Raw genomic sequence first — 15,597 nt, 5'->3', positions numbered from 1 at the left:
AGAATCCACGGTGTACCTGTGAATAAAATTATACTCACCTCAATCCAGTGTCCGGATCTTTTAAAATAATCCTCGTACTTGGCAAAACAACAAAACGAACACCCGGACCAAACGGACTGAAAGGGGTCCCATGTTTACACATGGGACCCCTTTCCACGAATGCAGAGATCCCCCGTGACTGCTGTCACAGAAAGGTCTCTTAAGCCAATCAGGAAGCGCTACTTCGTGGCAATCTCCTGATTGGCTGTATGCGCGTCTGCTGGCAGACAGCGCATTGCACAGCTCCCTCCATTAGTTTCAATGGTGGGAACTTTGCAGTCAGCGGTGGGGTTACCCGCGGTCAGCCGCTGACCGCGGGTGACCTCACCGGTGACCGCAAAGTTCCCACCATTGAATATAATGGAGAGGCTTTGCGATGCGCTGTCCGACAGCTCAGACGCGCATAGTTAATCAGCAGAGTGCCAGAACGTTGCGCTCGCTGATTGGCTTAAGAGACCTTTCTGTGACAGCAGTCACGGGGGGGTCTCTGCATTCGAGGAAAGGGGTCCCATGTGTAAAGATGGGACCCCTTTCAGTCCGGCTGGTTCGGGTGTTCGTTTTTGTTTTTTTGCCAAGTACGTGGATTATAATCTGGACACTGGATCAGGTGAGTATAATTTTTTTCACAGGTACCCCGGATTCTTCAGTGACGAGGGGGGCGTGGCAGTCGGCGGGTCAACATAGGTAAGTATGTATGTGTAGGCATGTATGAAATAAAGTTTACTTTCACGGTGTGTGTCTCCTGTTTTTATTTGGGTATTTTTTTTCCAGTAGAACTACAGGTACCAGCGGGCCCGTTTTTCTCCCGCATGCTGGTACTTGTGGTTCTCCAAGTACCAGCTTGTGGGGGAGGCTTGCTGGGACTTGTAGTTCTTCTGGAAAATACCAATATACTATCATTTTACTCAAGGCTATCAGCCCCCCATCCGCAGCCCTTGGATGGGGGGGGGGGGGGGTGGGACAGCCTCGGGCTTCACCCCTGGCCCTTGGGTGGCTGGGGGGGGGACCCCTTGATTGAAGGGGTCCCCACTCCCCTAGGGTACCCCGGCCAGGGGTGACTAGTTGGATATTTAATGCCACGGCCGCAGGGCGCTGTATAAAAGTGACACCCGGCTGTGGCATTATCTGTCCAGCTAGTGGAGCCCGATGCTGGTGTAAAAAATACGGGGGACCCCTACTCTTTTTGTCCCCCGTATTTTCTGCACCAGGCGCAGAGCACAGTGCTGGTTTTAAAAATACGGGGGATCCCCCGTCAGTTTTTCCCCCGGATTTTTAGAACCAGGACCGGCTCGAAGAGCCCGAGGCTGGTTATGCTTTGGAGGGGGGACCCCACGCAATTTTTTTTCGTGTTTTTTACAGTTTTTTCCAGTTTTTTAAAAATCGGATCAAAATCCGTCAAATCGGCCGTTTTTCGACAGCGGGACTGTCAAATCCGTTTTTTATTGAATATGTTGAATTCCGGCACCCACTTGCCGGAATTCGACGGTCGAATTGTGACGAATTAAAAAACGGGCGAAAAATTGCCGCGATTCGCCGGTAATTGCATATACCCCTTAGTGATTGTCTAGATCCTCAAATCAGGTGCGTCAGGGTGGGATCCCTGTGGATACCTGTGGACATAAGAGAAATCACGTTATCAACGGTAAGTTCTTACCATAACGTCTATTTCTCTGGCTGGGTCCACAGGATTATCCACAGGATAACATTGGGATCCCCAAAGCCAATTTTAGTGGTGTGGATGCTCCTGATTACACAGGAGGACCTTTCGCCCCGAAGTCTGCGTCATGAGAGGCAAAAGTATCCAAGGCATAATGTCTAATGAATGTGTATATGGAAGACCTTGTGGCTGCCTTACATATCTGTTCTGCTGAAGCACCCTGTTGTGCTGCCCATGAAGGACCTACCTTACGTGTAGAGTGTGCAGAGACATTAGCCGGAGTAGGGAGATCTGCATGAGAATAAGCTTCTGATATTACCATTCGGAGCCATCTCGCCAGCGTCTGTTTACTAGCAGGCCATCCTCTTCTATGGAATTCATAGAGGATGAAGAGAGAATCTGTTTTCCTGATGGCACTAGTACGATCTATGTAGATTCTTAAAGCTCTGACTACGTCCAGCGATGCTTCTCCAGCAGATAGTCCCGATATCTGAAAAGCTGGGACTAAAATCTCTTCATTCAGGTGAAACTTTGATACTACCTTTGGAAGATAACCAGATCTCGTTCTGAGAACTGCTCTGTCTGGAAAAAAAACTTAAGAAAGTAGACTTACACAATAACGCTCCTAAATCTGACACTTTTCTGGCTGACGCCATTGCCAGTAGAAAAAGCACTTTAGCCGTTAACCATTTAAGATCTGCTCTCTTAAGCGGTTCAAACGGAGGACCCTGGAGGAATTTTAGAACTAAATTCAAATCCCAGGGAGCTGCAGGAGGAACAAATTGAGGTTGAATATGTACAACTCCCTGAAAGAAAGTACGTACACCCTGTAAATCAGCAATCTTTCGCTGAAACCATACAGTGAACGCTGATACTTGAACTCTCAAGGAAGCAACTTTCAAACCTTTATCCAATCCTGCTTGAAGGAAATCCAAAATCCTGGATACTTTAAAAGATCTTGGATTCAAACTTTTTCCAGTACACCAATGAATATAGGCTTGCCATATTCGATGATACACACGAGCCGAAGAAGGCTTTTTTGCTCTAAGCATAGTTTGGATTACTTGTCTTGAAAATCCTCTAGCTTCTAAGATAGAGGTTTCAATAGCCACGCCGTCAAAGACAGACGATCCAGGTGACTGTGGCAACAAGGAACCTGCATTAGTAGATCTGGACGTTGAGGGAGCAGTATTGGTGCTTCCACGGACATCCTCAGTAGATCTCTGTACCAATGCCTTCTTGGCCAAGCTGGAGCTATTAAAATTATTGCTCCTTTTGCTTGCTTTATTTTCCTCACTACTCTGGGTAACAGAGATATTGGAGGGAACAGATATGCCAGACGAAATTTCCATTCTACTGACAGTGCGTCTACAAGGACCGCTCCGGGACCCTTTGTTCTCGATCCGTACCTCGGAACTTTGTTGTTTAGACGAGACGCCATGAGGTCTATCTCTGGTAGACCCCATCTGTTCACTATTGCCTGAAACACTTCTGGGTGTAATGCCCATTCGGTTTCCTGAATGGTGTGTCGACTGAGAAAATCAGCTTCCCAGTTCAGTACACCTGGGACAAGCACTGCTGACAATGCTGGGAGATGGAGTTTTGCCCATCTTAGAATGGGAGTTACCTCCTCCATCAGTGTCTTGCTGTGAGTTCCTCCTTGATAATTGAGGTACGCTACTGCTGTCGCATTGTCTGAGCGGATCTGGACCGGTCTTCCTTGCAGACTGTCCTTTGCCTGAACTAGAGCCATATAAATGGCCCTTATTTCCAACAGATTTATTGGCAGGCGACTTTCCCTTGCGGTCCATTTGCCCTGGAACCACAGGCTTCCGAGTACCGCACCCCAGCCTTGCAGGCTGGCATCTGTTGTCAGGACTTGCCACTCTTTTATCCAAAAGGGTCTCCCCTTGTTTAAATGGTCTGTCTGTAGCCACCACGCTAGAGACCTTTTTACGTTTACTGGAAACTATCATCTGCTTTTTTATCGTCTGATGATTTCCGTTCCATTTGGTCAGAATAAGGTGCTGCAATGGTCTGGAGTGGAATTGCGCATATTCCACCATGTCGAAGGTTGATACCATCAGACCCAACAGTCGCATTGCTGCATGGACTGACATTGTCTGGGCGTGCAACGCTTCCTGAGCCATGACCTGCACCTTGACTATCTTTTTCTCTGGTAAGAGAACTTTCTGTAGGTCTGAATCCAATATGGCCCCCAAATGTACCATCCGCAATGACGGATTCAGAGACGACTTTTCCCAATTTATGAGCCACCCGTGTCTCTGTAAACAAACTATTGTCTGTTGAAGATGGCTCAAAAGTAAATCTTGCGAATGTGCCAAGATTAACAGGTCGTCGAGGTATGGGAATATTCTTATCCCCCGTTTGCGCAAACAAGCTGCCATAACCACCATGATCTTGGTAAACACCCTGGGTGCTGTTGCTAGCCCGAGGGCAAAGCTTGGAACTGAAAATGTTCCCGGAGGATGGCAAACCTGAGGTAACACTGATGAGACAGTGCTATAGGCACATGTAGGTAAGCATCCCGTACATCTAGAGATACCATGTAATCTCCCGGATCCATAGCCAACATTATGGAGCGTAACGTCTCCATGTGGAACTTCGGGATCCAAATGTATTTGTTCAACATTTTTAGATTGAGAATTGGTCGATATGACCCATTTGGCTTCTGGATCAGAAACAGATTGGAGTAAAACCCCTGTCCCCTTTGTGATGGAGGTACTGGGACAATCACACATGACTGCAGTAATTTTCGGACTGCTTCTTGCAGGGCATTGGCCTTCGACTTTATACGAGACGGGCTGGTGCAAAAAAATCTTTGAGGAGGCTGCCTCCTGAATGGGAATTCATGCCCCTGAGATACCACCTTCTGCACCCAAGCATCTGTTGTTGACTGTTGCCATATGTGTGCAAAATGAAGGAGTCGGCCCCCAACCCTGGAATCCTCCAGGCGGAGGCCCGTCTCTTCAGGCTGATGGTTTCTGTTCAGGCTTGGGAGCTGGCTTTTTGCTAGCCCACTGCTTCCTACCCCTAGTTTTGAACTGGGTTTTGCTTATAGACTCCTCTTTGGCTTTCGCTTTGCCAACGAAATGAGCGAAACTTTGAACGCTTGGACTTAGGGTTATAAGTAGCCAGAAATCTGACCTTCTTTAACTCAGCCTCTGATTCTAGGATATCAGATAATGGTTCCCAAACAGTATATTACCAATGAAAGGCAATGCTTCCAACTCTTTCTTGGATTCCGCATCTGCTTTCCAGGTACGTAGCCAAACTGCTCTGCGAGCGGCTACTGTCAAGGCTGAAGCTTTAGAAGCAACTGTACCCATATCAATTGCTGCTTCTTTCAAGTATTGGGCAGATTGTCTTAAACGGCTAAAAAGATCCTCTTGCTCCCTAATAGAAGAGATATCATTCTCTAGTTCCTCTATCCATTCGCCCATTGCCTTTGCTATCCAGGCCGAAGCCATAGCAGGTCTTACCACTGCTCCTACTAGAGAAAATAAATTTTTCAAAAAGCTATCTACCCTTCTGTCTGTGACATCATTTAGTGAGGTAGATGACAGTGGTAAAACAGATTTATGCACAAGTCACAGAACATGTGCATCTACTTTTGGAGGAACTTCTCATTTCAAACAATCCGCAGCTGGAAATGGATAATAAGAATCCCATCTTTTCGGAATCTTATATTTCTTACTGGGCGTCGCCCAAGACTCATCCATCATTTCTGTCAGCTCATCTGACGCTGGGAATTCAGTTCTCACCGATTTTGTTCGTTTGAACACAGGTGCTTTAGATTATAACACGGTCTTAGCTGGCTCTTCCAAAGAGAGAACAGCCTTCACAGCATTAATAAGTTCAGCTACATCCTCTGAACTAAAACTCTGCGACTGATCATCATACGGAGAACTTGAATATACTGTATCATCTGTTGTATCATCTTGTGTAGTCTGCCACATAGACGTATCTGTCTTAGTCTTACCTGTCCCTTGGTTGCTTGTAGAGGCTACTGGAACCAAGCCGTAGAAAAGGAGCTGCATGTATGGGTTAATAGTGTAACCTAACCCTTGAGGTGGTGCTACCGGAGTTAACCTGTCCGCTATTGAAGACAGAGTCTTTGGGAACATATTCCATGGTGGCTCTGTTAGTGGCTGAACCAACTCCTGTTTTTTACTTTGCTGAAAAGCAAAACAGTTCACACACAATCCCTCATATGTGACCAATTGGTTCATACCAATTAACCCTGTCTTACAACATAAGCATGTTAGGGATGTAGGAGTGCTTGATAAATTCTCCTCGTCACTTTTGCAGCTCACAGACATGGTAATAATTTGTTAATGACTACACAATTTGTGACTGAAAATCACATATACATATTATATATATATATATATATATATATATATATATATATATATATATATATATATATATATATAAGTATATAGAAGTGAGATCAATCTGACCACAGTGCACCTGAATTGAGGGTCAGAACAGGACTGACATTACACAGAAAAGTCAGCACTCATACTAGCAATCAGTCGCATGTTAAAGCATTAGACATTGTCATATGAGAATACAACCCCCATTACAAATTATAAATAAGTAGGAAAATTGTACTTCTGTTTTTAACTGGTTCTTTTTCAACATTACATGCAGAAAACACAGTAATATACAGATCTCATATGCAAAAGGTACTAAAAATTAACAATTCATACTAACAAGTAGAGAGAATTTTTAGTACTGTATACCCTTCCTCTGGAGAGCGGGATACAGGGAGACTCACCACACTTCCATATCCAAGCAAATGCGCTCGTAAGACGCTGAGTGGATTCAGACGCTACTGATGTACACTACTGCTCTTGTATAACTGATAACGGACACAGTCGCTCCTGCGGACACGGACGCTCAGCGACTTCCACGTGTATGCAGACGCTAAGGCCTGCGACTCGGTCTAGGCGGGATCTCTAGTGTACACAACCACAGTGTCTAAGCTGCGACCGAGTACCCTCGTGGTAGCGTCTGAGATGGAAGTGAGGTCATTCAGTCCACGGACGGGAGACGAGCGGAAACTGGTCATGAACTCGGAGGAGGGGCGGCCAGGAGAGCGTCTGAATCCCCCGGTTGACTTAAACTCTAAGGATCGCGGCCTCTACCTAGTCCTGGCGCCTATGATCCCTGGAGCGTAGCGCTGTCGCACTCGAGATGTTCGGCGCATCAACACACTGTTTGTAGTCTCCACCAAATCAGTGTAGTTGTCCAGACCCCCCTAGTAAGAGGAAATCCATAGACTTACCTTCCCCCCATGCTCCGGCCACAGACTGGTTACGTCTGCTGGACCTGCTAGAACATCCGACACAGACGCCCGTCGAGACAGCACTGTTACCGCGAAGGTAAGCGTTGTTGCGACCCGGTGGGGAGTTGTTGGAGCGACTCTTTCCAGTATGCATTTAAGACGCTGTTAAGAAAAGTCGCTCAAAAAAAGTAAGTCTATAAAAATAAAATAAAAGCTTCAGGCTGCTCTAACAGCAGCCCTGTGACCATGCGGCTTCCTGCCGCACCAAGCAAAAAACTGATCTGACTGAGTCAGTGGGCGGGACTATATGGTGAGGCCCCGATGCATCCTGGGAGGCCAGAAAGCTTGTGACCGTGTTGGTGCCATTTCCGCTGTCGCTCAACCATATCCCAATGTTATCCTGTGGATAATCCTGTGGACCCAGCCAGAGAAATTGGAAGGTGATAAAGGACCAGCCAGTCAACTCCTAACTGACATTTTTCAAACCCAGCCTGTGACATGGCAGTTAGGATCTGATTGGCTGATCCTTTATCACCTTCTACTTTATCACTTCACGCAGCTTAATAAATCTGCCCCTGAGTCTCTAAAGGACTAACTCAAATCTCACACACACACAGTTTTAAAGCTCTAGGTAAGAATCATCTGACCCCTCATGTGAGAGGCATATTTGGCTGTTTCATACAGACATCAGTTGTTTTATTTCAACTGGTGTAAAAAAAAAAAAAGAGAAGCTGGGATACACTGTCCCTAATTGTATGGGTAATGTGGTGTGTACACTATAGCCCCCCAGGGTACTGGCCGTTCTCTTCTCACAAAGCCATTGTTTGCAGTGTAGTATGTGATTTAGCAAAGGGCGTGAAGAAAATTAGGTTGCACAAATTGCTAACAAGAAAGTTTATGGGATATAAGTCAGTGTCTTGTGAAGTATTTAAAGAAAATGGAACAATGAACAGAGCACAGATGACATGGTGATACAAGATTACGATTAATGTAGTAGCATTGCTAATTAGCTGCAGTGGTTTACCATTGCACCGTCCATAGCTTTTCAAGTGTTTCCTAGAAAATCTGAGGTCAAATACAGTGATTGGTAGGCTAATATTGACGTCAGTACATTATCTGCATTTCTGTATGCTGCTTGCACTGTATAAACTACAGGTATCCGTGTGCCACGTGTAATATAAGAGGTAAAATGTAATGCTTTGAACAATTATCATTACTGATTTGGCTGCATATAAACTAGAGCTAAGAAATGCATTTCAGACTCAGGTAAAAACAGATGCAATCACATTTTTAAACAAAAAGAATTGCAGCAAATGAGAAAACACATTTGTCTGTGTGCACTTTAACCAAAAACTACTTCAATGGGAATACACTGTAAATGCAACGCAAAAGTATTTACATCATGCGTGTTACCACATGTTGGGCTCTAGAGAGATACCTCCCTAGAAAAATAACAATTTCCTGCTTTGTCACAGATGAAGTATAAAAAAAAAGCACAGATTGTATTTGTTACCAAATAAATGCATAAGTAGAATTTTATTTCCAATGTATTTTTATTTTCTTACAATAAATGGCGCATTGCAAGCAGACTTTTGGGGGGGCATTTTGTTTCTTCATGGCCAGGCCAATTTTTTTGTTTTGGGACCTCACAGGGAATAACTACAAGTATACACATAATCTATGTAATTGTTTCATAGCTGACAGCGCATTCTTTTGGCAGAATAGTAGAATATTTTTTATAGGTATTATATTATATAAGGGAAAAAACGGGGAAATTTTTATTTTGTATGACTCTTCTTGGTAACTTTTCTACAATTAGTGTTGCCACATAAATGTAAACCAAAATATAATTAGCCAATTGTTGCTAAAACAGGTATACCAAAAAAAAAAAAAAAAAAGTTTATTTTATTGTTTCTACCTCATGCTTTATTGTCACTGCATAGGAATAAAATGTTTACATGTGCACAAATTCTTAAGGTAGACATAAGATTTGTGTAGGGTCAGGGCTGAGAAGACAAACATTGGGCTTCTGAAACCACAGGTGCATATGGTAATGATTGGAAGTCTATGGGACACTGTCAGTGAATCCCATACGCAATGACTTGCATGCCTTAATTGAGCTGGGGAGATTTTTAAGGTATTATTATTTTTTATTTAAAATTCTACCATATTAAGCAGTGCTGGGGTAGGAAACCATTAGTCTTCATTCATTTACCCTGCAAATTTGACTGATTGAACAGAGGAAACAATAAGAATTTACTCACCGGTAATTCTATTTCTCGTAGTCCGTAGTGGATGCTGGGAACTCCGTAAGGACCATGGGGAATAGCGGGCTCCGAAGGAGGCTGGGCACTCTAGAAAGATCTTAGACTACCTGGTGTGCACTGGCTCCTCCCACTATGACCCTCCTCCAAGCCTCAGTTAGGTACTGTGCCCGGACGAGCGTACACAATAAGGAAGGATTTTGAATCCCGGGTAAGACTCATACCAGCCACACCAATCACACCGTACAACTCGTGATATGAAACACAGTTAACAGTATGAAACAATAGAGCCTCTCAACAGATGGCTCAACAATAACCCGATTTAGTTAACCATAACTATGTACAAGTATTGCAGATAAACCGCACTTGGGATGGGCGCCCAGCATCCACTACGGACTACGAGAAATAGAATTACCGGTGAGTAAATTCTTATTTTCTCAAACGTCCTTGTGGATGCTGGGAACTCCGTAAGGACCATGGGGATTATACCAAAGCTCCCAAACGGGCGGGAGAGTGCGGATGACTCTGCAGCACTGAATGAGAGAACTCCAGGTCCTCCTCAGCCAGGGTATCAAATTTGTAGAATTTTTGCAAACGTGTTTGCCCCTGACCAAGTAGCTGCTCGGCAAAGTTGTAAAGCCGAGACCTCTCGGGCAGCCGCCCAAGATGAGCCCACCTTCCTTGTGGAATGGGCATTGACAGATTTTGGCTGTGGCAGGCCTGCCACAGTATGTGCAAGCTGAATTGTACTACAAATCCAACGAGCAATAGTCTGCTTAGAAGCAGGAGCACCCAGCTTGTTAGGTGCATATAGGATAAACAGCGAGTCAGATTTTCTGACTCTAGTTGTTCTGGAAACATATATTTTCAGTGCCCTGACAACGTCTAGCAACTTGGAGTCCTCCAAGTCCCTAGTAGCCTAGGCACCACAATAGGCTGGTTCAGGTGAAACGCTGACACCACCTTTGGGAGAAACTGGGGACGAGTCCTCAATTCTGCCCTATCCATATGGAAAATCAAATAAGGGCTTTTACAAGACAAAGCCGCCAACTTTGATACTCGCCTGGCAGAAGCCAAGGCCAATAACATAACCACCTTCCACGTGAGATATTTCAAATCCACGGTTTTTAGTGGTTCAAACCAATGTGATTTTAAGAAACTCAACACCACGTTGAGATCCCAAGGTGCCACAGGAGGCACAAACGGGGGCTGACTCTGCAGCACTCCTTTTATAAATGTCTGAACTTCAGGTACTGAAGCTAGTTCTTTTTGAAAGAAAATCGACAGAGCCGAGATCTGTACCTTAATGGAACCCAATTTAAGGCCCATAGTCACTCCTGCTTGCAGGAAATGCAGAAATCGACCTAGTTGAAATTCCTCTGTTGGGGCCCTTTCGGCCTCACACCATGCAACATATTTTCGCCATATGCGGTGATAATGAGTTGCTGTAACCTCTTTCCTGGCTTTAGTAAGCGTAGGAATGACTTCCTCCGGAATGCCCTTTTCCTTCAGGATCCGGCGTTCAACCGCCATGCCGACAAATGTAGCTGCGGTAAGTCTTGGAACAGACAGGGCCCCTGCTGCCGCAGGTCCTGTCTGAGTGGCAGAGGCCATGGGTCCTCTGATATAAATTCTTGAAGTTCTGGGTACCAAGCTCTTCTTGGCCATCCACGAGTATCGTTCTTACTCCTCGCCTTCTTATTATTCTCAGTACCTTTGGTATGAGAGGCAGAGGGGAGAACACATAAACCGACTGGTACACCCACGGTGTTACCAGAGCGTCCATAGCTATCGCCTGAGGGTCCCTTGACCCGGTGCAATATCTTTTATAGCTTTTTGTTGAGGCGGGACGCCATCATGTCCACCTGTGGCCTTTCCCAATGGTGTACAATCCTATTGGAAGACTTCTGGAGGAAGTCCCCATTCTCCCGGGTGGAGGTCGTGTCTGTTGAGAAGATCTGCTTCCCAGTTGTCCACTCCGGGAATGAACACTGCTGACAGTGCTAACACATGATTTTCCGCCTATCGGAGAATCCTTGTGGCTTCTGCCATCGCCATCCTGCTTCTTGTGCCGCCCTGTTGGTTTACATGGGCGACTGCCGTGATGTTGTCTGATTGGATCAGTACCGGCTGGTTTTGAAGCAGAGGCCTTGCCGGCCTCAGGGCATTGTAAATGGCCCTCAGGTCCAGAATATTTATGTGTAGGGAAATAACCTGACTTGACCAAAGTCCCTGGAAATTTCTTCCCTGTGTGACTGCCTCCCAGCCTCAAAGGCTGGAATCCATGGTCACTAGGACCTAGTCCTGTATGCCGAACCTGCGGCCCTCTTGAAGGTGGGCACTCTGCAGCCACCACAGTAGAGATACCCTGGTCCTTGGAGACAGGGTTATCAGCCTATGCATCGGAAGATGCGATCCGGACCACTTGTCCAACAGGTCCCTCTGAAAAGTTCTTGTATGGAACCTGCCTAATGGGATTGCTTCGTAGGAAGCTACCATTTTTCCCAGGACTCGCGTGCAATGATGCACCACTACCTATTTTGGCTTCAGGAGGTCTCTGACTAGAGATGACAACTCCTTGGCTTTCTCCTCCGGGAGAAACACTATTTCTGGTTTATGTCCAGAACCATCCCCAGGAACAGTAGACGTGTCATAGGAACCAGCTGTGACTTTGGACTGTTTAGAATCCAACCATGCTGTTGTAGCACTTTCCAAAATAGTGCTACCCCGACTACCAACTGCTCCTTGGACTTCGCCCTTATAACGAGATTGTCCAAGTACGGGATAACTACAACTCCCTTTTTTTGAAGGAGTATCAACATTTCGGCCATTACCTTGATAAAACACCCTCGGTGCCATGTACAGTCCAAACGGCAGTGTCTGGACTTGGTAATGGTAATCCTGTACCACAAATCTGAGGTACTCCTGGCGAGGATGGTAAATGGGGACATGCAGGTAAGCATGCTTGATGTCCCAGGATACCATGTAATCCCCCTCGTCCAGGCTTGGAATAACCGCCCTGAGCGATTCCATCTTGAACTTGAATTTTTGTGTTCAAGGATTTTAAATATAAAATGGGTCACACCGAACCATGCGGTTTCGGTACCCCAACCCGTGTGGAATAGTAACCCCGTCCTTGTTGAAGTAGGGGCACCTTGAGTATTACCTGCTGGGAATACCGCTTATTAATTGCCTCTCGCACAGCCTCCCTGCCTGAGGGAGTTGTCAGCAAGGCATATTTTAGGAAACGGCTGGGGGGAGACATCTCGAATTCCAGCTTGTACCCCTGAAATACTACTTGAAAGAAACAGGGATCCACCTGTGAGCGAGCCCACTAATTGCTGAAATTTTTGAGACGGCCCCCCACCGTACCTGGCTACACCTGTGGAGCACCCGCGTCATGGTGTGGCCTCACAGGAGGCGGGGGAAGAATCTTGATTCTGGGAACAGGCTGACTGGTGCAGCTTTTTTCCCTCTACCCTTGTCTCTGTACAGAAAGGAAGCGCCATTTGTTTCTGAAGCCGAAAGGACTGTACCTTTGTCTGTGAGGAAACCTGAGGTAAAATTATTTCTTCCCAGCAGTTGCTGTGGATACGAGGTCCCAGAGACCATCCCCAAATAATTCCTCACCCTTATAAGGCTCTCTATGCGCTTTTTAAGTCAGCATCACCTGTCCAGTGACAGGTCTCTAATACCCTCCTGACAGAATGGACATTACATTTATTTTGGATGCCAGCCGGCAAAATATCCCTCTGTGCATCCCCCATATATAAGACGACGTCTTTAATATGTTTTTATGTTTGCCAACTAGTATCCCTGTTTGACAGGGTCACCGACCACGCTGCAGCAGCACTATCTGCAGGTCTCAGTCTAGTACCTGAGTGTGTAAATACAGACTTCAGGATAGCCTCCTGTTTTTTATCAACAGGTACCTATTAAAGTGGCCGTATCCTAAGACGGCAGTGCCACCTTTTTTGACAAACGTGTGAGCGCCTTATCCACCCTAGGAGATATCTCCCAGCGTAACTTATCCACCTGGCGGGAACGGGTACGCCATCAGTAACTTTTTATAAATTACCAGTTTCTTAACGGGGGAACCCACGCTTTCACACACTTCATTTATTCATCTGATGGGGGAACAAAACACTGCCTGTTTTTTCTCCCCAAACCTAAAACCCATTTTTAGAGGTGCTTGGGTTAAAGTCAGAAATGTATAACACATTTTTTATTGCCGGGATCACGTCACGGATGTTCCTAGTGGATTGTGTATATGTCTCCACCTTGTCGACACTGGAGTCAGACTCCGTGTCGACATCTGTGTCTGCCATCTGAGAGAGCGGGCGTTTTTGAGCCCCTGATGGCCTTTGAGACGCCTGGGCAGGCGCGGGCTGCGAAGCCGGCTGTCCCACAGCTGTTACGTCATCCACCCTTTTATGTAAGGAGTTGACACTGTCGGTTAATACCTTTCACCTATCCATTCACTCTGGTGTCGGCCCCACAGGGGGCGACATCACATATATCGGCCTCTGTTCTGTCACCATATAAGCCTCCTCATTCAACATGTCGACACAGCCGTACCGACACACCGCAGACACACAGGGAATGCTCTAAACGAGGACAGGACCCACAAAAGCCCTTTGGGGGGACAGAGTAAGAGTATGCCAGCACACACCAGAGCGCTATATATATACAGGGACTAACTGAGTTATGTCCCTAATAGCTTTTATATAATATACTGTATACAGTGCCAATTTTAATGCCCCCCCTCTCTTTTCCCTCTTACTGTGCAGGGAAGAGCCAGGGAGCTTCCCTCCAGCCGAGCTGTGAGGGAAAAATGGCGCCAGTGTGCTGAGGAGATAGGCTCCGCCCCTTTTTCGCGGCCTATTCTCCCGTTTTTTATGGAATTCTGGCAGGGGTATTTACCTCATATATAGCCCCTGGGGCCATATATTGAGGTATTTTAGCCAGCCAAGGTGTTTTTATTGCTGCCTCAGGGCGCCCCCCCCAGCGCCCTGCACCCTCAGTGACCGGAGTGTGAAGTGTGTGAGAGGAGCAATGGCGCACAGCTGCAGTGCTGTGCGCTACCTTGGTGAAGACAGAGTCTTCATGCCGCCGATTTTCCGGACCATCTTCTTGCTTCTGGCTCTGTAAGGGGGACGGCGGCGCGGCTCCGGGACCGAACATCAAGGCTGGGCCTGCGGTCGATCCCTCTGGAGCTAATGGTGTCCAGTAGCCTAAGAAGCCCAATCCGGCTGCAAGCAGGCGAGTTCGCTTCTTCTCCCCTTAGTCCCTCGCTGCAGTGAGCCTGTTGCCAGCAGGTCTCACTGAAAATAACAAATTCTAAGACTATAACTTTCTAAGAGCTCAGGAGAGCCCCTAGTGTGCATCCAACCTCGGCCGGGCACGAAATCTAACTGAGGCTTGGAGGAGGGTCATAGTGGGAGGAGCCAGTGCACACCAGGTAGTCTAAGATCTTTCTAGAGTGCCCAGCCTCCTTCGGAGCCCGCTATTCCCCATGGTCCTTACGGAGTTCCCAGCATCCACTAGGACGTTAGAGAAATTATATTATACAGTATTTGTTATAAATCAGTCCAGCCTAGCCCTTATGAAGACCAAATAACCACAGGGGCTCTTGAGGAAGATACCATGTACAGATGTATCCTTACTCATCTAGCCTCCATTGTAATGAGTTGTGGCACACAGGGCACAAGAGTCGCCAGCTATCATGCGACTTGGCCTTTATCCCTTGAAAATGCGTCTTAATTGCATCGCTATGAGAATAAGACACACAAGCAGACTTTGCTGATTAATGCAGCATTTGGTGACATATCATTTTATAGTGTTTTCCACGAAACCAATGTAACAGCAGTTCGTATGCAGATACAACAATGCAAAAAAAGATGCATTTTCGGAGGGAAAATTTACAAAAAGACGCTCTGCATTAGTAAACACGCTCACAACTAAGAGCAACAAGAAGGGGCTGTTTAGCGAGACTGCAGCAATGATGAGGGCGGACACATCTGCAGGCACCATACACAGCCGTCGGGCACAATAACACATCTGACTTTATAAGTATTGTTACCTCTGTACGGATATATTTTTGCATAAGGACTAGACAGAAGTGCTATTTACAGATTTTGACAGTACATCCTATACACAGTAACTTGATTATGTATTTGAAGTGTGGTTTCTCTGATAATTTTTAAATACAATGCAAAAAGATATGAGAGAGAAATGTGCTTTATTTTAAAAAACTGTCATAAATGAAAATTATTATAAATGTGCCGACATAATGCCACTTGCTGATAATTTCTACTAGT

The 15,597-nt window shown here is 46.0% G+C and overlaps 1 protein-coding gene across 1 annotated transcript in view; it reads right to left on the bottom strand.

Annotated features, from left to right (window-relative positions):
* LOC134982190 (hippocampus abundant transcript 1 protein-like) overlaps positions 1-15,597 on the bottom strand; it is a 127,142-nt gene that overhangs the window by 87,502 nt on the left and 24,043 nt on the right. The window lies entirely within an intron of this gene.

The sequence above is a fragment of the Pseudophryne corroboree genome, chromosome 1, assembly GCF_028390025.1.
Source record: "Pseudophryne corroboree isolate aPseCor3 chromosome 1, aPseCor3.hap2, whole genome shotgun sequence".
Classification (NCBI taxonomy): domain Eukaryota; kingdom Metazoa; phylum Chordata; class Amphibia; order Anura; family Myobatrachidae; genus Pseudophryne; species Pseudophryne corroboree.
Note: the sequence above shows the minus strand (reverse complement) of the source record. Positions and strands in the feature narration are given on the sequence as shown.